Raw genomic sequence first — 27,875 nt, 5'->3', positions numbered from 1 at the left:
GAAGGTTCTCCAGTGTTACCAATCACAGGACTGTTCTCGAGTGTTACCAATCACTGGATTGTTTTCCAGTTTTACCAATCACAGGACTGTTCTCCAGTGTTACCAATCACAGGACAGTTCTCCAGTGTTACCAATCACAGGACTGTTACCCAGTGTTAGCAAGGACAGCACTGCTCTCCAGTGTTACCAATCACAGGACTATTCTCCAGTGTTACCATTGACAGGACTGTTCTCCAGTGTTACCAATCACAGGACTGTTCTACAGTGTAACAAATCACAGGACTGTTCTCCAGTGCTACCAAGAACAGGACTGTTCTCCAGTGTTACCAATCACTGGACTGTTCCCCATTGTGACCAAGGGCTGGCCTGTTCCCCAGTGTTACCAAGGACAGGACTGTTCTCCAGTGTTACCAATCACAGGACGGTTCTCCAGTGTTACCAATCACAGGATGCTTCTCCAGTGTTACCAATCACAGGACCGTTCTCCAGTGTTACCAAGTACAGGTCTGTTCCCCAGTGTTACCAAGGACATGAATGTTCCCCAGTGTTAGCAAGGACAGGACTGTTCTCCAGTGCTACCACTCACAGGACTATTCTCCAGTGTTACCATTGACATGACTGTGCTCCAGTGTTACCAATCACAGGACTGTTCTACAGTGTAACAAATCACAGGACTGTTCTCCAGTGTTACCAAGAACTGGACTGTTCTCCAGTTTTACCAATCACAAGACTGTACCCCAGTGTTACCAATCACAGGATGGTTCTCCAGTGTTACCAATCACAGGACTGTTCTCCAGTGTTACCAATCACTGGACTGTTTTCCAGTTTTACCAATCACAGGACTGTTCTCCAGTGTTACCAAGGACAGGACTGTTCCCCACTGTTACCAAGGACAGGACTGTTCCGCTGTGTTACAAAGGAAAGGACTGTTCTCCACTGTTACCAATCACAGGACTGTTCTCCAGTGTTACCAATCACAGGACAGTTCTCCAGTGTTACCAATCACAGGACTGTTCCCCAGTGTTAGCAAGGACAGCACTGTTCTCCAGTGCTACCAATCAGAGAACTCTTCTCCAGTGTTACCATTTACAGGATTGTTCTCCAGTGTTACCAATCACATGACTGCTCCCCAATGTTACCAAGGACAGGAATGTTCCCCAGTGTTAGCAAGGACAGGACTGTTCTCCAGTGCTACCAATCACAGGACTATTCTCCAGTGTTACCATTGACAGGACTGTGCTCCAGTGTTACCAATCACAGGACTGTTCCCCAGTGTTACCAAGGACTGGACTGTTCCCCAGTGTTACCAAGGACAGGACTGTTCCCCAGTTTTACCAATCACAGGACTTTCCTCCAGTGTTAACAATCACAGGATGGTTCTCCAGTGTTACCAATCACAGGACTGTTCTCCACTGTTACCAAGGACAGAACTGTTCTCCAGTGTTACCAATCACAGGACTGTTCTACATTGTAACAAATCACAGGACTGTTCTCCAGTGTTACCAAGAACTGGACTGTTCTCCAGTTTTACCAATCAGAAGACTGTACCCCAGAGTTACCAATCACAGGACGGTTCTCCAGTGTTACCAATCACAGGAAGGTTCTCCAGTGTTACCAATCACAGGACTGTTCTCCAGTGTTACCAATCATTGGCTGTTTTCAATTTTTACCAATCACAGGACTGTTCTCCAGTGTTACCAAGGACAGGACTGTTCTCCAGTGTTACCAATCACAGGACGGTTCTCCAGTGTTACCAATCACAGGATGGTTCTCCAGTGTTACCAATCACAGGACCGTTCTCCAGTGTTACCAAGTACAGGTCTGTTCCCCAGTGTTACCAAGGACAGGAATGTTCCCCAGTGTTAGCAAGGACAGGACTGTTCTCCAGTGCTACCACTCACAGGACTATTCTCCAGTGTTACCATTGACATGACTGTGCTCCAGTGTTACCAATCACAGGACTGTTCTACAGTGTAACAAATCACAGGACTGTTCTCCAGTGTTACCAAGAACTGGACTGTTCTCCAGTTTTACCAATCACAAGACTGTACCCCAGTGTTACCAATCACAGGATGGTTCTCCAGTGTTACCAATCACAGGACTGTTCTCCAGTGTTACCAATCACTGGACTGTTTTCCAGTTTTACCAATCACAGGACTGTTCTCCAGTGTTACCAAGGACAGGACTGTTCCCCACTTTTACCAAGGACAGGACTGTTCCGCTGTGTTACAAAGGAAAGGACTGTTCTCCACTGTTACCAATCACAGGACTGTTCTCCAGTGTTACCAATCACAGGACAGTTCTCCAGTGTTACCAATCACAGGACTGTTCCCCAGTGTTAGCAAGGACAGCACTGTTCTCCAGTGCCACCAATCACAGAACTCTTCTCCAGTGTTACCATTGACAGGACTGTTCTCCAGTGTTACCAATCACAGGACTGTTCTACAGTGTAACAAATCACAGGACTGTTCTCCAGTGCTACCAAGAACAGGACTGTTCTCCAGTGTTACCAAGGACAGGACTGTTCCCCACTGTGACCAAGGGCTGGCCTGTTCACCAGTGTTACCAAGGACAGGACTGTTCTCCAGTGTTACCAATCACAGGACGGTTCTCCAGTGTTACCAATCACAGGATGGTTCTCCAGTGTTACCAATCACAGGACTGTTCTCCAGTGTTACCAAGTACAGGTCTGTTCCCCACTGTTACCAAGGACAGGAATGTTCCCCAGTGTTAACAAGGACAGGACTGTTCTCCAGTGCTACCAATCACAGGACTATTCTCCAGTGTTACCATTGACAGGACTGTGCTCCAGTGTTACCAATCACAGGACTGTTCCCCAGTGTTACCAAGGACTGGACTGTTCCCCAGTGTTACCAAGGACAGGACTGTTCCCCAGTTTTACCAATCACAGGTCTTTTCCCCAGTGTTACCAATCACAGGATGGTTCTCCAGTGTTACCAATCACAGGACTGTTCTCCAGTGTTACCAAGGACAGAACTGTTCTCCAGTGTTACCAATCACAGGACTGTTCTACAGTGTAACAAATCACAGGACTGTTCTCCAGTGTGACCAAGAACTGGACTGTCCTCCAGTTTTACCAATCACAAGACTGTACCCCAGTGTTACCAATCACAGGACGGTTCTCCAGTGTTACCAATCACAGGATGGTTCTCCAGTGTTACCAATCGCAGGACTGTTCTCCAGTGTTACCAATCACTGGACTGTTTTCCAGTTTTACCAATCACAGGACTGTTCTCCAGTTTTACCAAGGACAGGACTATACCCCTCTGTTACCAAGGACAGGACTGTTCCGCAGTGTTACAAAGGAAAGGACTGTTCTCCACTGTTACCAATCACAGGACTGTTCTCCAGTGTTACCAATCACAGGACTGTTCTCCAGTGCTACCAATCACAGGACTATTCTCCAGTGTTACCATTGACAGGACTGTTCTCCAGTGCTACCAATCACAGGACTATTCTCCAGTGTTACCATTGACAGGACTGTTCTCCAGTGTTACCAATCACAGGACTGTTCCCCAGTGTTACCAAGGGCTGGGCTGTTACGCCGTGTTACCACGGACTGGACTGTTCACCACTTTTACCAATCACAGGACTGTTCCCCAATGTTACCATGGACAGGACACTTCCCCAGTGTTACCAACGACTGGACTGTTCCCCAGTGTTACCAAGGACAGGACTGTTCCCCAGTTTTACCAATCACAGGACTGTTCTCCAGTGTTAACAATCACAGGATGGTTCTCCAGTGCTACCAATCACAGGACTGTTCTCCAGTGTTACCAAGGACAGGACTGTTCTCCACTGTTAACAATCACAGGACTGTTCTCCAGTGCTACCAAGAACAGGACTATTCTCCAGTTTTACCATTCACAGGACAGTTCCCCAGTGTTACCAATCAGAGGACGGCTCTCCAGTGTTACCACTCACAGGATGGTTCTCCAGTGTTACCAATCACAGGACTGTTCTCCAGTGTTACCAAGGACAGGACTGTTCCCCAATGTTACCAAGGGCTGGCCTGTTCCCCAGTGTTACCAAGGACAGGACTGTTCTCCAGTGTTACCAATCAATGGACTGTTCCCCATTGTTACCAAGGAAAGGTCTATTCCCCACTGTTACCAAGGACAGGAACGTTCCCCAGTTTTACCAATCAAAGGACTATTCTCCAGTGTTACCAATCACAGGATGGTTCTCCAGTGTTACAAATCACAGGACTGCTCCCCATTGCTACCAATCACAGGACTATTCTCCAGTGTTACCAATCACAGGACTGTTCTCAAGTTTTACCATCCACAGGACTGTTCTCGTGTGTCACAGAGGACAGGACTGTTCCCGAATTTTACCAAGGGCATGCCTGTTCCCCCGTGTTACCAAGGACAGGACTGTTCTCCAGTGTTACCAACCACAGGACTGTTCTCCAGTGTTACCATTCACAGGACTGTTCTACAGAGTTATCAATCACAGGACTGTTCCCCAGTGTTACCAATGACAGGACTGTTCTCCAGTGCTACCAATCACAGGACGGTTCACCAGTGTTACCAATCACTGGACGGTACTACAGTGTTACCAAGGACAGGACTGTTCTCCAGTGTTACCAATCACAGGACTGTTCTCCAGTGTTACCCATCTCAGTATGGTTCCCCAGTGTTACCAATCACATGACTATTCTCCCGTGTTAACAATCACAGTACTGTTCTCCAGTGTTACCAGTCACAGGACTGTTCTCCAGTGTTACCAATCACACGACTGTTCTCCAGTGTTACCAATCACAGGACTGTTCCCCAGTGTTAGCAATGACAGGACTGCTCCCAAGTGTTACCTAGGAAAGGACTGTTCACCAGTGTTACCAATCACATGACTGTTCTCCAGTGTTACCATTGACTGGACTTTTCTCCAGTGTTACCTATCACAGGACTGTTGCCCAGTGTTACCAAGGACAGGACTCTTCCCCAGTGTTACCAAGGACAGGACTGTTCCCCAGTGTTACCAAGGACAGGACTGTTCCCCAGTGTTACCAATCACAGGACAGTTCTCCAGTGTTACCAATCACAGGACGGTTCTCCAGTGTTACCAATCACAGGACTGTTCTCCAGTGTTACCAATCACAGGACTGTTCTCCAGTGTTAACCATCACAGGACGGTTCTCCAGTGTTACCAATCACAGGGCTGTTCCCAGGTGTTACCAATCACAGGACTATTCTCCAGTGTTACCATTGACAGGACTGTTCTCCAGTGTTACCAATCACAGGACTGTTCTACAGTGTAACAAATCACAGGACTGTTCTCCAGTGCTACCAAGAACAGGACTGTTCTCCAGTGTTACCAAGGACAGGACTGTTCCCCACTGTGACCAAGGGCTGGCCTGTTCCCCAATGTTACCAAGGACAGGACTGTTCTCCAGTGTTACCAATCACAGGACGGGTCTCCAGTGTTACCAAAAACACAGGATGGTTCTCCAGTGTTACCAATCACAGGACTGTTCTCCAGTGTTACCAAGTGCAGGTCTGTTCCCCACTGTTACCAAGGACAGGAATGTTCCCCAGTTTTAGCAAGGACAGGACTGTTCTCCAGTGCTACCAATCACAGGACTATTCTCCAGTGTTACCATTGACAGGACTGTGCTCCAGTGTTACCAATCACAGGACTGTTCTACAGTGTAACAAATCACAGGCCTGTTCTCCAGTGCTACCAAGAACAGGACTGTTCTCCAGTGTTACCAATCACAGGACTGTTCCCCAGTGTTACCAATCACAGGACTGTTCCCCAGTGCTAGCAAGGACAGCACTGTTCTCCAGTGCTACCAATCACAGGACTATTCTCCAGTGTTACCATTGACAGGACTGTTCTCCAGTGTTACCAATCACAGGACTGTTCCCCAGTGTTACCAAGGGCTGGCCTGTTACCCCGTGTTACCAAGGACAGGACTGTTCTCCAGTGTTACGAATCACAGGACTGTTCCCCAATGTTACCATGGACAGGACACTTCCCCAGTGTTACCAACGACTGGACTGTTCCCCAGTGTTACCAAGGACAGGACTGTTCTCCAGTGTTACCAATCACAGGACGGGTCTCCAGTGTTACCAAAAACACAGGATGGTTCTCCAGTGTTACCAATCACAGGACTGTTCTCCAGTGTTACCAAGTACAGGTCTGTACCCCACTGTTACCAAGGACAGGAATGTTCCCCAGTTTTAGCAAGGACAGGACTGTTCTCCAGTGCTACCAATCACAAGACTATTCTCCAGTGTTACCATTGACAGGACTGTGCTCCAGTGTTACCAATCACAGGACTGTTCTACAGTGTAACAAATCACAGGCCTGTTCTCCAGTGCTACCAAGAACAGGACTGTTCTCCAGTGTTACCAATCACAGGACTGTTCCCCAGTGTTACCAATCACAGGACTGTTCCCCAGTGCTAGCAAGGACAGCACTGTTCTCCAGAGCTACCAATCACAGGACTATTCTCCAGTGTTACCAATCACAGGACTGTTCCCCAGTGTTACCAAGGGCTGGCCTGTTACCCCGTGTTACCAAGGACAGGACTGTTCTCCAGTGTTACGAATCACAGGACTGTTCCCCAATGTTACCATGGACAGGACACTTCCCCAGTGTTACCAACGACTGGACTGTTCCCCAGTGTTACCAAGGACAGGACTGTTCCCCATTTTTACCAATCACAGGACTGTTCTCCAGTGTTAACAATCACAGGATGGTTCTCCAGTGTTACCAATCACAGGACTGTTCTCCACTGTTACAAAGGACAGGACTGTTCTCCACTGTTACCAATCACAGGACTGTTCTCCAGTGCTACCAAGAACAGGACTGTTTGAGTTTTACCAATCACAGGACAGTTCCCCAGTGTTACCAATCACAGGATGGTTCTCCAGTGTTACCAATCACAGGACTGTTCTCCACTGTTACCAAGGACAGGACTGTTCCCCAATGTTACCAAGGGCTGCCCTGTTCCCCAGTGTTACCAAGGACAGGACTGTTCTCCAGTGTTACCAATCAATGGACTGTTCCCCATTGTTACCAAAGAAAGTTCTGTTCCCCACTGTTACCAAGGACAGGAACGTTCCCCAGTTTTACCAATCAAAGGACTGTTCTCCAGTGTTACCAATCACAGGATGGTTCTCCAGTTTTACCAATCACAGGACTGTTCCCCATTGTTACCAATCACAGGACTATTCTCCAGTGTTACCAATCACAGGACTGTTCTCCAGTTTTACCATCCACAGGACTGTTCTCCTGTGTCACAGAGGACAGGACTGTTCCCGAATTTTACCAAGGGCATGCCTGTTCCCCCGTGTTACCAAGGACAGGACTGTTCTCCAGTGTTACCAACCACATGACTGTTCTCCAGTGTTACCATTCACAGGACTATTCTCCAGTGTTATCAATCACAGGACTGTTCCCCAGTGTTACCAATGACAGGACGGTTCTCCAGTGTTACCAATCACAGGACGGTTCACCAGTGTTACCAATCACTGGACGGTACTACAGTGTTACCAAGGACAGGACTCTTCTCCAGTGTTACCAAGCACAGGACTGTTCTCCAGTGTTACCCATCTCCGTATGGTTCTCCAGTGTTACCAATCACAGGACTGTTCTCCAGTGTTACCAAGGACAGGACTGTTCTCCACTGTTACCAATCACAGGACTGTTCTACAGTGTAACAAATCACAGGAAAGTTCTCCAGTGCTACCAAGAACAGGACTGTTCTCCAGTGTTACCAATCACAGGACTGTCCCCCAGTGTTACCAATCACAGGACTGTTCCCCAGTGTTAGCAAGGACAGCACTGTTCTCCAGTGCTACCAATCACAGGACTATTCTCCAGTGTTACCATTGACAGGACTGTTCTCCAGTGTTACCAATCACAGGACTGTTGCCCAGTGTTACCAAGGGCTGGCCTGTTACGCCGTGTTACCAAGGACAGGACTGTTCTCCAGCGTTACCAATCACAGGACTGTTCCCCAATGTTACCATGGACAGGACACTTCCCCATTGTTACCAACGACTGGACCGTTCCCCAGTGTTACCAAGGACAGGACTGCTCCCCAGTTTTACCAATCACAGGACTGTTCTCCAGTGTTACCAAGGACAGGACTGTTCTCCAGTGTTACCAATCACAGGACGGTTCTCCAGTGTTACCAAGGGCTGGCCTGTTACCCCGTGTTACCAAGGACAGGACTGTTCTCCAATGTTACTTATCTCAGGACTGTTCCCCAGTGTGACCAAGGACAGGACTGTTCCCCACTGTTACCAAGGACAGGACTGTTCTCCAGTGTTACCAATCACAGGACTGTTCCCCAATGTTACCATGGACAGGACACTTCCCCAGTGTTATCAACGACTGGACTGTTCCCCAGTGTTACCAAGGACAGGACTGTTCCCCAGTTTTACCAATCACAGGACTGTTCTCCAGTGTTAAAAATCACAGGATGGTTCTCCAGTGTTACCAATCACTGGACTGTTCTCCAGTGTTACCAAGGACAGGACTGTTCTCCACTGTTACCAATCACAGGACTGTTCTCCAGTGCTACCAAGAACAGGACTGTTCTCCAGTTTTACCAATCAAAGGGCAGTTCCCCAGTGTTACCAATCACAGGACGGCTATCCAGTGTTACCAATCACAGGATGGTTCTCCAGTGTTACCAATCACAGGACTGTTCTCCAGTGTTACCAAGGACAGGACTGTTCCCCACTGTTACCAAGGGCTGGCCTGTTCCCCAGTGTTACCAAGGACAAGACTGTTCTCCAGTGATACCAATCAATGGACTGTTCCCCATTGTTACCAAGGAAAGTTCTGTTCCCCACTGTTACCAAGGACAGGAACGTTCCCCAGTTTTACCAATCAAAGGACTGTTCTCCAGTGTTACCAATCACAGGATGGTTCTCCAGTGTTACCAATCACAGGACTGTTCCCCATTGTTACCAATCACAGGACTATTCTCCAGTGTTACCAATCACAGGACTGTTCTCCAGTTTTACCATCCACAGGACTGTTCTCCTGTGTCACAGAGGACAGGACTGTTCCCGAATTTTACCAAGGGCATGCCTGTTCCCCCGTGTTACCAAGGACAGGACTGTTCTCCAGCATTACCAATCACAGGATGTTCTCCAGTGTTAACAAACACAGGATGGTTCTCCAGTGTTACCAATCACAGAACTGCTCTCCATTGCTACCAATCGCAGGACGGTTCTCCAGTGTCACCAATCACAGGATGGTTCTCCAGTGTTACCAATCACAGGACTGTTCTCCAGTGTTACCAATCACAAGACTGTTCTCCAGTGTTACCAAGGACAGGACTGTTCCCACGTGTTACCAATCGCAGGACTGCTCTCCAGTGTTACCAATCGCAGGATGGTTCTCCAGTTTTACCAATCACAGAACTGATGTCCAGTATTACCAATCACAAGGACGGTTTCAATTTGTTAGCAATCGCAGGACGGTTCTCCAGTGTTACCAATCAGAGGACTGTTCTCCACTGTTACCAATCACAGGACCTTTTCCCAGTGTTACAAAGGACTGGATGATTCTCCAGTGTATCCAATCACAGGACGGTCTCCCAGTGTTTCCAGTCACCGGGCTTTTAGCCAGAGTTACCAATCACAGAAAGGTTCTCCAGTGTTACTAATCACAGGACTGCTCTGCAGTGTTTCCAATCATAGCACTGTTCTCCAGTGTTACCAATCACAGGACTGTTCTCCAGTGTTACCAATCACAGGACTATTCTCCAGTGTTACCAAGGACAGGACTGTTCTCCAGTGTTACCAAGGGCAGGACTATTCCCCAGTGTTACCAATCACAGGTCGGTTCTCCAGTGTTACCAATCACAGGACTATTCTCCATTGTTACCATTCACAGAACGGTTCTCCAGTGTTACCAATTACAGGACTGTACTCCAGTGTTACCAATCACAGGACGGTTCTCCAGGTTCACCAATCACAGGACTGTTCTCCATTGATACCAATCACAGGACTGTTCTCCAGTGTTACCAAGGACAGGACAGTCCTCCAGTGTTCCCAAGCGCAGGACTGTTCCCCAGTGTTACCAATCACAGGATTTTCTATATTGTTACCAAGGACAGGACGGTTCTCCAGTGTTACCAATCACAGAATGGTTCTCCAGTGTTAACAATCATAGGACGGTTCACCAGTTTTACCAATCACAGGACTGTTCTCCAGTGTTAACAATCACAGGATGGTTCTCCAGTGTTACCAATCACAGGACGGTTCTCCAGTGTTACCAATCACGGGACTGTTCTCCAGTGTTACCAATCACAGGACGTTTCTCCAGTGTTACCAATCACTGGTCTGTTCTACTGTGTTACCAAACACAGGACTGTTCCCCATTGTTACCAAGGACAGGACTGTTCTCCAGCATTACCAATCGCAGGACTGTTCTCCAGTGTTACCAATCACAGGGCGGTTTCCCTGTGTTACCAAGGACTGGAATGTTCTCCAGTGTTACCAATCACAGGACTGTTCTCCAGTGTTACCAAGGATAGGACTGTTCCCAAGTGTTACCAATCTCAGGACTGTTCTCCAGTGTTACCAATCACAGGATGGTTCTCCAGTGTTACCAATCACACGACAGTTCTCCAGTGTTACCAATCACAGAACTGCTCTCCATGGCTACCAATCGCAGGACGGTTCTCCAGTGTCACCAATCACAGGATGGTTCTCCAGTGTTACCAAACACAGGACTGTTCTCCAGTGTTACCAATCACAAGACTGTTCTCCAGTGTTACCAAGGACAGGACTGTTCCCACGTGTTACCAATCAAAGGTCTGCACTCCAGTGTTACCAATCGCAGGACTGTTCTCCAGTGTTACAAATCACAAGGACAGTTTCCCTATGTTACCAATCGCAGGACGGTTCTCCAGTGTTACCAATCAGAGGACTGTTCTCCACTGTTAACAATAACAGGACCTTTTCCCAGTGTTACAAAGGACTGGACGATTCTCCAGTGTAACCAATCACAGGACGGTCTTCCAGTGTTTCCAGTCACAGGGCTGTTCCACAGAGTTACCAATCACAGAAATGATCTCGAGTGTTACTAATCACAGGACCGCTCTGCAGTGTTTCCAATCACAGCACTGTTCTCCAGTGTTACCAATCACAGGACTGTTCTCCAGTGTTAACAAGGACAGGACAGTCCTCCAGTGTTCCCAAGGGCAGGACTGTTACCCAGTGTTACCAATCACAGGATTTTCTCCATTGTTACCCAGGACAGGACGGTTCTCCAGTGTTACCAATCACAGAACGGTTCTCCAGTGTTAACAATCATAGGACGGTTCACCAGTTTTACCAATCTCAGGACTGTTCCCCAGTGTTACCAATCACAGGAATGTTCTCCAGTGTTACCAAGGACAGGACTGTTCTCCAGTGTTACCAATCACAGGACTGTTCTCCAGCGTTACCATACACAGGACTGTTCTCCAGCGTTACCAGTCACAGGATTGTGCTCCAGTGTTACCAATCACAGGACTGTTCTCCAGTGTTACCAAGGATAGGACTGTTCACAAGTGTTACCAATCACAGGACTGTTCTCCAGTGTTACCAATCACAGGATGGTTCTCCAGTGTTACCAATCACAGAACTGCTCTCCATTAGTACCAATAGCAGGGCGGTTCTCCAGTGTCACCAATCACAGGATGGTTCTCCAGTGTCACCAATCACAGGACTGTTCTCCAGTGTCACCAATCACAGGACTGTTCTCCAGTGATACCAATCACAAGACTGTTCTCCAGTGTTACCAAGGACAGGACTGTTCCCAGGTGTTACCAATCGCAGGACTGCTCTCCAGTGTTACCAATCGCAGGATGGTTCTCCAGTGTTACCAATCAGAGGACTGTTCTCCACTGTTACCAATCACAGGACCTTTTCCCTTTGTTACAAAGGACTGGACGATTCTCCAGTGTAACCAATCACAGGACGGTTCTCCAGTGTTACCAATCACGGGACTGTTCTCCAGTGTTAACAATCACAGGACGTTTCTCCAGTGTTACCAATCACTGGTCTGTTCTACTGTGTTACCAAACACAGGACTGTTCCCCATTGTTACCAAGGACAGGACTGTTCTCCAGCATTACCAATCACAGGACTGTTCTCCAGTGTTACCAATCACAGGGCAGTTTCCCTGTGTTACCAAGGACTGGAATGTTCTCCAGTGTTACCAATCACAGGACTGTTCTCCAGTGTTACCAGGGACAGCACTGTACCCCAGTGTTACCAATCTCAGGACTGTTCCCCTTTGTTACCAATCACAGGACTGTTCTCCAGTGTTACCAATCACAGGACTGTTCTCCAGTGTTACCAAGGGCAGGACTGTTCCCCACTGTTACCAATCACAGGACTGTTCTCCAGTGTTACCAGTCACAGGACTGTTCTCCAGTGTTACCAAGGGCAGGAATTTTCCCCAGTGTTACCAATCACAGGACTGTTCTCCTGTGTTACCAATCACAGGACTGTTCTCCAGTGTTAACAATCTCAGGACTGTTCCCCAGTGTTACCAATCACAGGAATTTTCTCCAGTGTTAACAAGGACAGGACTGTTCTCCATTGTTACCAATAACAGGACTGTTCTCCTTTGTAACCAATCACAGGACTGTTTTCCAGTGTTACCAATCACAGGACGGTTCTCCAGTGTCACCCAGGACAGGACTGTTCCCCAGTGTTACCAATCACAGGACTGTTCTCCAGTGTTACCAGTCACAGGAATGTTCTCCAGTGTTACCAAGGGCAGGAATTTTCCCCAGTGTTACCAAACACAGGACTTTTCCCATTGTTACCAAGGAGAGGACTGTTCTCCAGCATTACCAATCACAGGACTGTTCTCCAGTGTTACCAATCACAGGGCGGTTTCCCTGTGTTACCAAGGACTGGAATGTTCTCCAGTGTTACCAATCACAGGACTGTTCTCCAGTGTTACCAAGGATAGGACTGTTCCCAAGTGTTACCAATCTCAGGACTGTTCTCCAGTGTTACCAATCACAGGATGTTTCTCCAGTGTTACCAATCACAGGACAGTTCTCCAGTGTTACCAATCACAGAACTGCTGTCCATGGCTACCAATCGCAGGACGGTTCTCCAGTGTCACCAATCACTGGATGGTTCTCCAGTGTTACCAATCACAGGACTGTTCTCCAGTGTTACCAATCACAAGACTGTTCTCCAGTGTTACCAAGGACAGGACTGTTCCCACGTGTTACCAATCAAAGGTCTGCACTCCAGTTTTACCAATCGCAGGACTGTTCTCCAGTGTTACCAATCACAAGGACGGTTTCCCTATGTTACCAATCGCAGGACGGTTCTCCAGTGTTACCAATCAGAGGACTGTTCTCCACTGTTAACAATAACAGGACCTTTTCCCAGTGTTACAAAGGACTGGACGATTCTCCAGTGTAACCAATCACAGGACGGTCTCCCAGTGTTTCCAGTCACAGGGCTGTTCCACAGAGTTACCAATCACAGAAATGATCTCGAGTGTTACTAATCACAGGACCGCTCTGCAGTGTTTCCAATCACAGCACTGTTCTCCAGTGTTACTAATCACAGGACTGTTCTCCAGTGTTACCAATCACAGGACTGTTCTCCAGTGTTACCAAGGACACGACAGTCCTCCAGTGTTCCCAAGGGCAGGACTGTTACCCAGTTTTACCAATCACAGGATTTTCTCCATTGTTACCCAGGACAGGACGGTTCTCCAGTGTTACCAATCACAGAACGGTTCTCCAGTGTTAACAATCATAGGACGGTTCACCAGTTTTACCAATCACAGGACTGTTCTCCAGAGTTACCAATCTCAGGACTGTTCCCCAGTGTTACCAATCACAGGAATGTTCTCCAGTGTTACCAAGGACAGGACTGTTCTCCAGTGTTACCAATCACAGGACTGTTCTCCAGCATTACCATACACAGGACTGTTCTCCAGCATTACCAGTCACAGGATTGTGCTCCAGTGTTACCAATCACAGGACTGTTCTCCAGTGTTACCAAGGATAGGACTGTTCCCAAGTGTTACCAATCACAGGACTGTTCTCCAGTGTTACCAATCACAGGATGGTTCTCCAGTGTTACCAATCACAGAACTGCTTTCCATTAGTACCAATCGCAGGACGGTTCTCCAGTGTCACCAATCACAGGATGGTTCTCCAGTGTCACCAATCACAGGACTGTTCTCCAGTGATACCAATCACAAGACTGTTCTCCAGTGTTACCAAGGACAGGACTGTTCCCAGGTGTTACCAATCGCAGGACTGCTCTCCAGTGTTACCAATCGCAGGGTGGTTCTCCAGTGTTACCAATCAGAGGTCTGTTCTCCACTGTTACCAATCACAGGACCTTTTCCCAGTGTTACAAAGGACTGGACGATTCTCCAGTGTAACCAATCACAGGACGGTTTCCCTTTGTTACCAATCGCAGGACGGTTCTCCAGTGTTACCAATCAGAGGACTGTTCTCCACTGTTACCAATCACAGGACCTTTTCCCAGTGTTACAAAGGACTGGACGATTCTCCAGTGTAACCAATCACAGGACGGTCTCCCAGTGTTTCCAGTCACAGGGCTGTTCCCCAGAGCCACAAATCACAGAAATGTTCTCCAGTGTTACTAATGACAGGACTGCTCTGCAGTGTTTCCAATCATAGCACTGTTCTCCAGAGTTACCAATCACAGGACTGTTCTCCAGTGTTACCAATCACAGGACTATTCTCCAGTGTTACCAAGGACAGGACTGTTCTCCAGTGTTACCAAGGGCAGGACTATTCCCCAGTGTTACCAATCACAGAAATGTTCTCCAGTGTTACCAATCACAGGACTATTCTCCATTGTTACCATTCACAGAACGGTTCTCCAGTGTTACCAATCACAGGACTGTTCTCCAGTGTTACCAATCACAGGACGGTTCTCCAGGTTCACCAATCACAGGACTGTTCTCCATTGATACCAATCACAGAACTGTTCTCCAGTGTTACCAAGGACAGGACAGTCCTCCAGTGTTCCCAAGGGCAGGACTGTTCCCCAGTGTTACCAATCACAGGATTTTCTATATTGTTACCAAGGACAGGACGGTTCTCCAGTGTTACCAATCACAGAATGGTTCTCCAGTGTTAACAATCATAGGACGGTTCAGCAGTTTTACCAATCACAGGACTGTTCTCCAGTGTTAACAATCACAGGATGGTTCTCCAGTGTTACCAATCACAGGACGGTTCTCCAGTGTTACCAATCACGGGACTGTTCTCCAGTGTTACCAATCACAGGACGTTTCTCCAGTGTTACCAATCACTGGACTGTTCTACTGTGTTACCAAACAAAGGACTGTTCCCCATTGTTACCAAGGACAGGACTGTTCTCCAGCATTACCAATCACAGGACTGTTCTCCAGTGTTACCAATCACAGGGCGGTTTCCCTGTGTTACCAAGGACTGGAATGTTCTCCAGTGTTACCAATCACAGGACAGTTCTCCAGTGTTACCAAGGACAGCACTGTACCCCAGTGTTACCAATCTCAGGACGGTTTCCCAGTGTTAGCAATCACAGGAGTGTACACCATTTTAACCAATGGCAGGACTGTTCCCCTTTTTTACCAATCACAGGACTGTTCTCCAGTGTTACCAAGGGCTGGACTGGTCCCCAGTGTTACCAATCACAGGACTGTTCTCCAGTGTTACCAGTCACAGGACTGTTCTCCAGTGTTACCAAGGGCAGGAATTTTCCCCAGTGTTACCAATCACAGGACTGTTCTCCTGTGTTACCAATCACAAGACTGTTCTCCAGTGTTACCAATCTCAGGACTGTTCCCCAGTGTTACCAATCACAGGAATTTTCTCCAGCTTTAACAAGGACAGGACTGTTCTCCAGTGTTACCAATAACAGGACTGTTCTCCTTTGTTACCAATCACAGGACTGTTCTCCAGTGTTACCAATCACAGGAACGTTCTCCAGTGTCACCAAGGGCAGGACTGTTCCCCAGTGTTACCAATCACAGGACTGTTCTCCAGTGTTACCAGTCACAGGACTGTTCTCCAGTGTTACCAAGGGCAGGAATTTTCCCCAGTGTTACCAAACACAAGACTGTTCCCCATTGTTACCAAAGGACAGGACTGTTCTCCAGCATTACCAATCACAGGACTGTTCTCCAGTGTTACCAATCACAGGGCGGTTTCCCTGTGTTACCAAGGACCGGAATGTTCTCCAGTGTTACCAATCACAGGACTGTTCAACAGTGTTACCAAAGACAGCACAGTACCCCAGTGTTACCAATCTCAGGACGGTTTCCCAGTGTTAGCAATCACAGCACTGTACTCCATTTTTACCAACGGCAGGACTGTTCCCCTTTGTTACCAATCACAGGACGGTTCTCCAGTGTTACCAATCACAGGACTGTTCTCCAGTGTTACCAAGAGCAGCACTGTTCCCCAGTGTTACCAATCACAGGACTGTTCTCCAGATTTACCAGTCACAGGACTGTTCTCCAGTGTTACCAAGGGAAGGAATTTTCCCCAGTGTTACCAATCACAGGACTGTTCTCCTGTGTTACCAATCACAGGACTGTTCTCCAGTGTTACCAATCTCAGGACTGTTCCCCAGGGTTACCAATCACAGGAATTTTCTCCAGTGTTAACAAGGACAGGACTGTTCTCCAGTGTTACCAATAACAGGACTGTTCTCCTTTGTTACCAATCACAGGACTGTTCTCCAGTGTTACCAAGGACAGGACGGATTTCCTGTGTTACCAATCACAGAACGATTCTCCAGTGTTACCAATGATAGGACGGTTCTCCAGTGTTATCAATCACAGGACTGTTCCCCAGTGTTACCAATCACAGGATGGTTGTCAATTGTTACCAGTCACAGAACGGTTCTCCAGTGTTACCGATCACAGCACTGTTCTCCAGTGTTACCAATCACAGGACGATTCTCCAGTGTTACCAATCACTGGAATGTTCTCCAGTGTTACCAAACACAGGACTGTTCTCCAGTGTTACCAAGGACAGGACTGTTCTCCATTGTGTCCAAGGACAGGACTGTTCCCAAGTGTTACCAATCACAGGACTGTTCCCCAGTGTTACCAATCATAGGATGGTTCTCCAGTGTTACCAATCACAGAACTGCTCTCCATTGCTACCAATCGCAGGACGGTTCTCCAGTGTCACAAATCACAGGATGGTTCTCCAGTGTTACCAATCACAGGACTGTTCTACAGTGTTACCAATCACAAGACTGTTCTCCAGTGTTACCAAGGACAGGACTGTTCCCAGGTGTTACCAATCGCAGGACTGCTCTCCAGTGTTACCAATCGCAGGATGGTTCTCCAGTTTTACCAATCACAGAACTGTTTTCCAGTGTTACCAATCACAAGGACGGTTTCCCTTTGTTACCAATCGCAGGACGGTTCTCCAGTGTTACCAATCACAGGACCTTTTCCCAGTGTTACAAAGGACTGGACGATTCTCCAGTGTAACCAATCACAGGACGGTCTCCCAGTGTTTCCAGTCACAGGGCTGTTCCCCAGAGTTACCAATCACAGAAATGTTCTCCTGTGTTACTAATCACAGGACTGCTCTGCAGTGTTTCCAATCACAGCACTGTTCTCCAGTGTTACCAATCACAGGACTGTTCTCCAGTGTTACCAAGAGCAGCACTGTTCCCCAGTGTTACCAATCACAGGACTGTTCTCCAGATTTACCAGTCACAGGACTGTTCTCCAGTGTTACCAAGGGAAGGAATTTTCCCCAGTGTTACCAATCACAGGACTGTTCTCCTGTGTTACCAATCACAGGACTGTTCTCCAGTGTTACCAATCTCAGGACTGTTCCCCAGGGTTACCAATCACAGGAATTTTCTCCAGTGTTAACAAGGACAGGACTGTTCTCCAGTGTTACCAATAACAGGACTGTTCTCCTTTGTTACCAATCACAGGACTGTTCTCCAGTGTTACCAAGGACAGGACGGTTTTCCTGTGTTACCAATCACAGAACGATTCTCCAGTGTTACCAATGATAGGACGGTTCTCCAGTGTTATCAATCACAGGACTGTTCCCCAGTGTTACCAATCACAGGATGGTTGTCAATTGTTACCAGTCACAGAACGGTTCTCCAGTGTTACCAATCACAGCACTGTTCTCCAGTGTTACCAATCACAGGACGATTCTCCAGTGTTACCAATCACTGGAATGTTCTCCAGTGTTACCAAACACAGGACTGTTCTCCAGTGTTACCAAGGACAGGACTGTTCTCCATTGTGTCCAAGGACAGGACTGTTCCCAAGTGTTACCAATCACAGGACTGTTCCCCAGTGTTACCAATCATAGGATGGTTCTCCAGTGTTACCAATCACAGAACTGCTCTCCATTGCTACCAATCGCAGGACGGTTCTCCAGTGTCACAAATCACAGGATGGTTCTCCAGTGTTACCAATCACAGGACTGTTCTACAGTGTTACCAATCACAAGACTGTTCTCCAGTGTTACCAAGGACAGGACTGTTCCCAGGTGTTACCAATCGCAGGACTGCTCTCCAGTGTTACCAATCGCAGGATGGTTCTCCAGTTTTACCAATCACAGAACTGTTTTCCAGTGTTACCAATCACAAGGACGGTTTCCCTTTGTTACCAATCGCAGGACGGTTCTCCAGTGTTACCAATCACAGGACCTTTTCCCAGTGTTACAAAGGACTGGACGATTCTCCAGTGTAACCAATCACAGGACGGTCTCCCAGTGTTTCCAGTCACAGGGCTGTTCCCCAGAGTTACCAATCACAGAAATGTTCTCCTGTGTTACTAATCACAGGACTGCTCTGCAGTGTTTCCAATCACAGCACTGTTCTCCAGTGTTACCAATCACAGGACTGTTCTCCAGTGTTACCAAACACAGGTCTATTCTCCAGTGTTACCAAGGACAGGACTGTTCTCCAGTGTTACCAAGGGCAGGACTATTCCCCAGTGTTACCAATCACAGGTCGGTTCTCCAGTGTGACCAATCACAGGACTATTCTCCATTGTTACCATTCACAGAACGGTTCTCCAGTGTTACCAATCACAGGACTGTTCTCCAGTGTTACCAATCACAGGACGGTTCTCCAGGTTCACCAATCACAGGACTGTTCTCCATTGACACCAATCACAGGACTGTTCTCCAGTGTTACCAAGGACAGGACAGTCCTCCAGTGTTCCCAAGGGCAGGACTGTTCCCCAGTGTTACCAATCACAGGATTTTCTCCATTGTTACCAAGGACAGGACGGTTCTCCAGTGTTACCAATCACAGAATGGTTCTCCAGTGTTAACAATCATAGGACGGTTCACCAGTTTTACCAATCACAGGACTGTTCTCCAGTGTTAACAATCACAGGATTGTTCTCCAGCATTACCAATCACAGGACTGTTCTCCAGTGTTACCAATCACAGGGCGGTTTCCCTGTGTTACCAAGGACTGGAATGTTCTCCAGTGTTACCAATCACAGGACTGTTCTCCAGTGTTACCAATCACAGGACTGTTCTTCAGTGTTAACAATCACAGGACGGTTCTCCAGTTTCGCCAAGGACAGGACTGTTCTCCAGTGTTACCAATCACAGGACTGTTCTCCAGTTTTACCAATTACAGGATGGTTCTCCAGTATTACCAAGGACAGGACTGTTCCCCACTGTTACCAAGGACAGGACTGTTCCCCAGTGTTACCAAGGAGAGGACTGTTTTCCAGTGTTACCAATCACAGGATTTTCTCCATTGTTACCAATGACAGGACTGTTCTCCCGTCTTAAAAATCACAGGAAGTTCTACAGTGTTACCAATCACAGGACTGTTCTCCAGTGTTAACAAGGACAGGACGGTTTTCCTGTGTTACCAATTACAGAATGATTCTCCAGTGTTACCAATGATAGGACGGTTCTCCAGTGTTACCAATCACAGGACTGTTCTCCAGTGTTACCAATCACAGGATGGTTGTCAATTGTTACCAGTCACAGAACGGTTCTCCAGTGTTACCAATCACAGCACTGTTCTCCAGTGTTACCAATCACAGGACGATTCTCCAGTGTTACCAATCACTGGAATGTTCTCCAGTGTTACCAAACACAGGACTGTTCTCCAGTGTTACCAAGGACAGGACTGTTCTCCATTGTGTCCAAGGGCAGGACTATTCCCCAGTGTTACAAATCACTGGTCGGTTCTGCAGGTTCACCAATCAACACCAATCACAGGACTGTTCTCCAGTGTTACCAATCACAGGACTGTTCTCCAGTGTTAACAAGGACAGGACAGTGCTCCAGTGTTCCCAAGGGCAGGACTGTTCCCCAGTGTTACAAATCACAGAACGGTTCTCCAGTGTTACCAATCACAGCACGGTTCTCCAGTGTTACCAATCACAGTACTGTTCTCCAGTGTTACCAATCACAGGACGATTCTCCAGTGTTACCAATCACTGGTCTGTTCTCCAGTGTTTCCAATCACAGGACTGTTCTCCAGTGTTACCAATCACAGGACTGTTCTCCAGTGTTACCAAGGACAGGACAGTCCTCCAGTGTTCCCAAGGGCAGGACTGTTACCCAGTGTTACCAATCACAGGATTTTCTCCATTGTTACCCAGGACAGGACGGTTCTCCAGTGTTACCAATCACAGAACGGTTCTCCAGTGTTAACAATCATAGGACGGTTCACCAGTTTTACCAATCTCAGGACTGTTCCCCAGTGTTACCAATCACAGGAATGTTCTCCAGTGTTACCAAGGACAGGACTGTTCTCCAGTGTTACCAATCACAGGACTGTTCTCCAGCGTTACCATACACAGGACTGTTCTCCAGCGTTACCAGTCACAGGATTGTGCTCCAGTGTTACCAATCACAGGACTGTTCTCCAGTGTTACCAAGGATAGGACTGTTCCCAAGTGTTACCAATCACAGGACTGTTCTCCAGTGTTACCAATCACAGGATGGTTCTCCAGTGTTACCAATCACAGAACTGCTCTCCATTAGTACCAATAGCAGGGCGGTTCTCCAGTGTCACCAATCACAGGATGGTTCTCCAGTGTCACCAATCACAGGACTGTTCTCCAGTGTCACCAATCACAGGACTGTTCTCCAGTGATACCAATCACAAGACTGTTCTCCAGTGTTACCAAGGACAGGACTGTTCCCAGGTGTTACCAATCGCAGGACTGCTCTCCAGTGTTACCAATCGCAGGATGGTTCTCCAGTGTTACCAATCAGAGGACTGTTCTCCACTGTTACCAATCACAGGACCTTTTCCCTTTGTTACAAAGGACTGGACGATTCTCCAGTGTAACCAATCACAGGACGGTTCTCCAGTGTTACCAATCACGGGACTGTTCTCCAGTGTTAACAATCACAGGACGTTTCTCCAGTGTTACCAATCACTGGTCTGTTCTACTGTTTTACCAAACACAGGACTGTTCCCCATTGTTACCAAGGACAGGACTGTTCTCCAGCATTACCAATCACAGGACTGTTCTCCAGTGTTACCAATCACAGGGCGGTTTCCCTGTGTTACCAAGGACTGGAATGTTCTCCAGTGTTACCAATCACAGGACTGTTCTCCAGTGTTACCAGGGACAGCACTGTACCCCAGTGTTACCAATCTCAGGACGGTTTCCCAGTGTTAGCAATCACAGGACTGTACTCCATTTTTACCAACGGCAGGACTGTTCCCCTTTGTTACCAATCACAGGACTGTTCTCCAGTGTTACCAATCACAGGACTGTTCTCCAGTGTTACCAAGGGCAGGACTGTTCCCCACTGTTACCAATCACAGGACTGTTCTCCAGTGTTACCAGTCACAGGACTGTTCTCCAGTGTTACCAAGGGCAGGAATTTTCCCCAGTGTTACCAATCACAGGACTGTTCTCCTGTGTTACCAATCACAGGACTGTTCTCCAGTGTTAACAATCTCAGGACTGTTCCCCAGTGTTACCAATCACAGGAATTTTCTCCAGTGTTAACAAGGACAGGACTGTTCTCCATTGTTACCAATAACAGGACTGTTCTCCTTTGTAACCAATCACAGGACTGTTCTCCAGTGTTACCAATCACAGGACGGTTCTCCAGTGTCACCCAGGACAGGACTGTTCCCCAGTGTTACCAATCACAGGACTGTTCTCCAGTGTTACCAGTCACAGGACTGTTCTCCAGTGTTACCAAGGGCAGGAATTTTCCCCAGTGTTACCAAACACAGGACTTTTCCCATTGTTACCAAGGAGAGGACTGTTCTCCAGTGTTACCAATCACAGGACTGTTCTCCAGTGTTACCAGTCACAGGACTGTTCTCCAGTGTTACCAAGGGCAGGAATTTTCCCCAGTGTTACCAAACACAGGACTTTTCCCATTGTTACCAAGGAGAGGACTGTTCTCCAGCATTACCAATCACAGGACTGTTCTCCAGTGTTACCAATCACAGGGCGGTTTCCCTGTGTTACCAAGGACTGGAATGTTCTCCAGTGTTACCAATCACAGGACTGTTCTCCAGTGTTACCAAGGATAGGACTGTTCCCAAGTGTTACCAATCTCAGGACTGTTCTCCAGTGTTACCAATCACAGGATGTTTCTCCAGTGTTACCAATCACAGGACAGTTCTCCAGTGTTACCAATCACAGAACTGCTGTCCATGGCTACCAATCGCAGGACGGTTCTCCAGTGTCACCAATCACTGGATGGTTCTCCAGTGTTACCAATCACAGGACTGTTCTCCAGTGTTACCAATCACAAGACTGTTCTCCAGTGTTACCAAGGACAGGACTGTTCCCACGTGTTACCAATCACAGGTCTGCACTCCAGTTTTACCAATCGCAGGACTGTTCTCCAGTGTTACCAATCACAAGGACGGTTTCCCTATGTTACCAATCGCAGGACGGTTCTCCAGTGTTACCAATCAGAGGACTGTTCTCCACTGTTAACAATAACAGGACCTTTTCCCAGTGTTACAAAGGACTGGACGATTCTCCAGTGTAACCAATCACAGGACGGTCTCCCAGTGTTTCCAGTCACAGGGCTGTTCCACAGAGTTACCAATCACAGAAATGATCTCGAGTGTTACTAATCACAGGACCGCTCTGCAGTGTTTCCAATCACAGCACTGTTCTCCAGTGTTACTAATCACAGGACTGTTCTCCAGTGTTACCAATCACAGGACTGTTCTCCAGTGTTACCAAGGACACGACAGTCCTCCAGTGTTCCCAAGGGCAGGACTGTTACCCAGTTTTACCAATCACAGGATTTTCTCCATTGTTACCCAGGACAGGACGGTTCTCCAGTGTTACCAATCACAGAACGGTTCTCCAGTGTTAACAATCATAGGACGGTTCACCAGTTTTACCAATCACAGGACTGTTCTCCAGAGTTACCAATCTCAGGACTGTTCCCCAGTGTTACCAATCACAGGAATGTTCTCCAGTGTTACCAAGGACAGGACTGTTCTCCAGTGTTACCAATCACAGGACTGTTCTCCAGCATTACCATACACAGGACTGTTCTCCAGCATTACCAGTCACAGGATTGTGCTCCAGTGTTACCAATCACAGGACTGTTCTCCAGTGTTACCAAGGATAGGACTGTTCCCAAGTGTTACCAATCACAGGACTGTTCTCCAGTGTTACCAATCACAGGATGGTTCTCCAGTGTTACCAATCACAGAACTGCTTTCCATTAGTACCAATCGCAGGACGGTTCTCCAGTGTCACCAATCACAGGATGGTTCTCCAGTGTCACCAATCACAGGACTGTTCTCCAGTGATACCAATCACAAGACTGTTCTCCAGTGTTACCAAGGACAGGACTGTTCCCAGGTGTTACCAATCGCAGGACTGCTCTCCAGTGTTACCAATCGCAGGGTGGTTCTCCAGTGTTACCAATCAGAGGTCTGTTCTCCACTGTTACCAATCACAGGACCTTTTCCCAGTGTTACAAAGGACTGGACGATTCTCCAGTGTAACCAATCACAGGACGGTTTCCCTTTGTTACCAATAGCAGGACGGTTCTCCAGTGTTACCAATCAGAGGACTGTTCTCCACTGTTACCAATCACAGGACCTTTTCCCAGTGTTACAAAGGACTGGACGATTCTCCAGTGTAACCAATCACAGGACGGTCTCCAAGTGTTTCCAGTCACAGGGCTGTTCCCCAGAGTCACCAATCACAGAAATGTTCTCCAGTGTTACTAATGACAGGACTGCTCTGCAGTGTTTCCAATCATAGCACTGTTCTCCAGAGTTACCAATCACAGGACTGTTCTCCAGTGTTACCAATCACAGGACTATTCTCCAGTGTTACCAAGGACAGGACTGTTCTCCAGTGTTACCAAGGGCAGGACTATTCCCCAGTGTTACCAATCACAGAAATGTTCTCCAGTGTTACCAATCACAGGACTATTCTCCATTGTTACCATTCACAGAACGGTTCTCCAGTGTTACCAATCACAGGACTGTTCTCCAGTGTTACCAATCACAGGACGGTTCTCCAGGTTCACCAATCACAGGACTGTTCTCCATTGATACCAATCACAGAACTGTTCTCCAGTGTTACCAAGGACAGGACAGTCCTCCAGTGTTCCCAAGGGCAGGACTGTTCCCCAGTGTTACCAATCACAGGATTTTCTATATTGTTACCAAGGACAGGACGGTTCTCCAGTGTTACCAATCACAGAATGGTTCTCCAGTGTTAACAATCATAGGACGGTTCAGCAGTTTTACCAATCACAGGACTGTTCTCCAGTGTTAACAATCACAGGATGGTTCTCCAGTGTTACCAATCACAGGACGGTTCTCCAGTGTTACCAATCACGGGACTGTTCTCCAGTGTTACCAATCACAGGACGTTGCTCCAGTGTTACCAATCACTGGACTGTTCTACTGTGTTACCAAACAAAGGACTGTTCCCCATTGTTACCAAGGACAGGACTGTTCTCCAGCATTACCAATCACAGGACTGTTCTCCAGTGTTACCAATCACAGGGCGGTTTCCCTGTGTTACCAAGGACTGGAATGTTCTCCAGTGTTACCAATCACAGGACAGTTCTCCAGTGTTACCAAGGACAGCACTGTACCCCAGTGTTACCAATCTCAGGACGGTTTCCCAGTGTTAGCAATCACAGGAGTGTACACCATTTTAACCAATGGCAGGACTGTTCCCCTTTTTTACCAATCACAGGACTGTTCTCCAGTGTTACCAAGGGCAGGACTGGTCCCCAGTGTTACCAATCACAGGACTGTTCTCCAGTGTTACCAGTCACAGGACTGTTCTCCAGTGTTACCAAGGGCAGGAATTTTCCCCAGTGTTACCAATCACAGGACTGTTCTCCTGTGTTACCAATCACAAGACTGTTCTCCAGTGTTACCAATCTCAGGACTGTTCCCCAGTGTTACCAATCACAGGAATTTTCTCCAGTGTTAACAATCATAGGACGGTTCACCAGTTTTACCAATCACAGGACTGTTCTCCAGAGTTACCAATCTCAGGACTGTTCCCCAGTGTTACCAATCACAGGAATGTTCTCCAGTGTTACCAAGGACAGGACTGTTCTCCAGTGTTACCAATCACAGGACTGTTCTCCAGCATTACCATACACAGGACTGTTCTCCAGCATTACCAGTCACAGGATTGTGCTCCAGTGTTACCAATCACAGGACTGTTCTCCAGTGTTACCAAGGATAGGACTGTTCACAAGTGTTACCAATCACAGGACTGTTCTCCAGTGTTACCAATCACAGGATGGTTCTCCAGTGTTACCAATCACAGAACTGCTTTCCATTAGTACCAATCGCAGGACGGTTCTCCAGTGTCACCAATCACAGGATGGTTCTCCAGTGTCACCAATCACAGGACTGTTCTCCAGTGATACCAATCACAAGACTGTTCTCCAGTGTTACCAAGGACAGGACTGTTCCCAGGTGTTACCAATCGCAGGACTGCTCTCCAGTGTTACCAATCGCAGGGTGGTTCTCCAGTGTTACCAATCAGAGGTCTGTTCTCCACTGTTACCAATCACAGGACCTTTTCCCAGTGTTACAAAGGACTGGACGATTCTCCAGTGTAACCAATCACAGGACGGTTTCCCTTTGTTACCAATAGCAGGACGGTTCTCCAGTGTTACCAATCAGAGGACTGTTCTCCACTGTTACCAATCACAGGACCTTTTCCCAGTGTTACAAAGGACTGGACGATTCTCCAGTGTAACCAATCACAGGACGGTCTCCAAGTGTTTCCAGTCACAGGGCTGTTCCCCAGAGTCACCAATCACAGAAATGTTCTCCAGTGTTACTAATGACAGGACTGCTCTGCAGTGTTTCCAATCATAGCACTGTTCTCCAGAGTTACCAATCACAGGACTGTTCTCCAGTGTTACCAATCACAGGACTATTCTCCAGTGTTACCAAGGACAGGACTGTTCTCCAGTGTTACCAAGGGCAGGACTATTCCCCAGTGTTACCAATCACAGAAATGTTCTCCAGTGTTACCAATCACAGGACTATTCTCCATTGTTACCATTCACAGAACGGTTCTCCAGTGTTACCAATCACAGGACTGTTCTCCAGTGTTACCAATCACAGGACGGTTCTCCAGGTTCACCAATCACAGGACTGTTCTCCATTGATACCAATCACAGAACTGTTCTCCAGTGTTACCAAGGACAGGACAGTCCTCCAGTGTTCCCAAGGGCAGGACTGTTCCCCAGTGTTACCAATCACAGGATTTTCTATATTGTTACCAAGGACAGGACGGTTCTCCAGTGTTACCAATCACAGAATGGTTCTCCAGTGTTAACAATCATAGGACGGTTCAGCAGTTTTACCAATCACAGGACTGTTCTCCAGTGTTAACAATCACAGGATGGTTCTCCAGTGTTACCAATCACAGGACGGTTCTCCAGTGTTACCAATCACGGGACTGTTCTCCAGTGTTACCAATCACAGGACGTTGCTCCAGTGTTACCAATCACTGGACTGTTCTACTGTGTTACCAAACAAAGGACTGTTCCCCATTGTTACCAAGGACAGGACTGTTCTCCAGCATTACCAATCACAGGACTGTTCTCCAGTGTTACCAATCACAGGGCGGTTTCCCTGTGTTACCAAGGACTGGAATGTTCTCCAGTGTTACCAATCACAGGACAGTTCTCCAGTGTTACCAAGGACAGCACTGTACCCCAGTGTTACCAATCTCAGGACGGTTTCCCAGTGTTAGCAATCACAGGAGTGTACACCATTTTAACCAATGGCAGGACTGTTCCCCTTTTTTACCAATCACAGGACTGTTCTCCAGTGTTACCAAGGGCAGGACTGGTCCCCAGTGTTACCAATCACAGGACTGTTCTCCAGTGTTACCAGTCACAGGACTGTTCTCCAGTGTTACCAAGGGCAGGAATTTTCCCCAGTGTTACCAATCACAGGACTGTTCTCCTGTGTTACCAATCACAAGACTGTTCTCCAGTGTTACCAATCTCAGGACTGTTCCCCAGTGTTACCAATCACAGGAATTTTCTCCAGCTTTAACAAGGACAGGACTGTTCTCCAGTGTTAACAATAACAGGACTGTTCTCCTTTGTTACCAATCACAGGACTGTTCTCCAGTGTTACCAATCACAGGACGGTTCTCCAGTGTCACCAAGGGCAGGACTGTTCCCCAGTGTTACCAATCACAGGACTGTTCTCCAGTGTTACCAGTCACAGGACTGTTCTCCAGTGTTACCAAGGGCAGGAATTTTCCCCAGTGTTACCAAACACAAGACTGTTCCCCATTGTTACCAAAGGACAGGACTGTTCTCCAGCATTACCAATCACAGGACTGTTCTCCAGTGTTACCAATCACAGGGCGGTTTCCCTGTGTTACCAAGGACCGGAATGTTCTCC

This window comes from Carcharodon carcharias, chromosome 13, assembly GCF_017639515.1.
Source record: "Carcharodon carcharias isolate sCarCar2 chromosome 13, sCarCar2.pri, whole genome shotgun sequence".
In the NCBI taxonomy this organism is placed as follows: Eukaryota; Metazoa; Chordata; class Chondrichthyes; order Lamniformes; family Lamnidae; genus Carcharodon; species Carcharodon carcharias.
Note: the sequence above shows the minus strand (reverse complement) of the source record.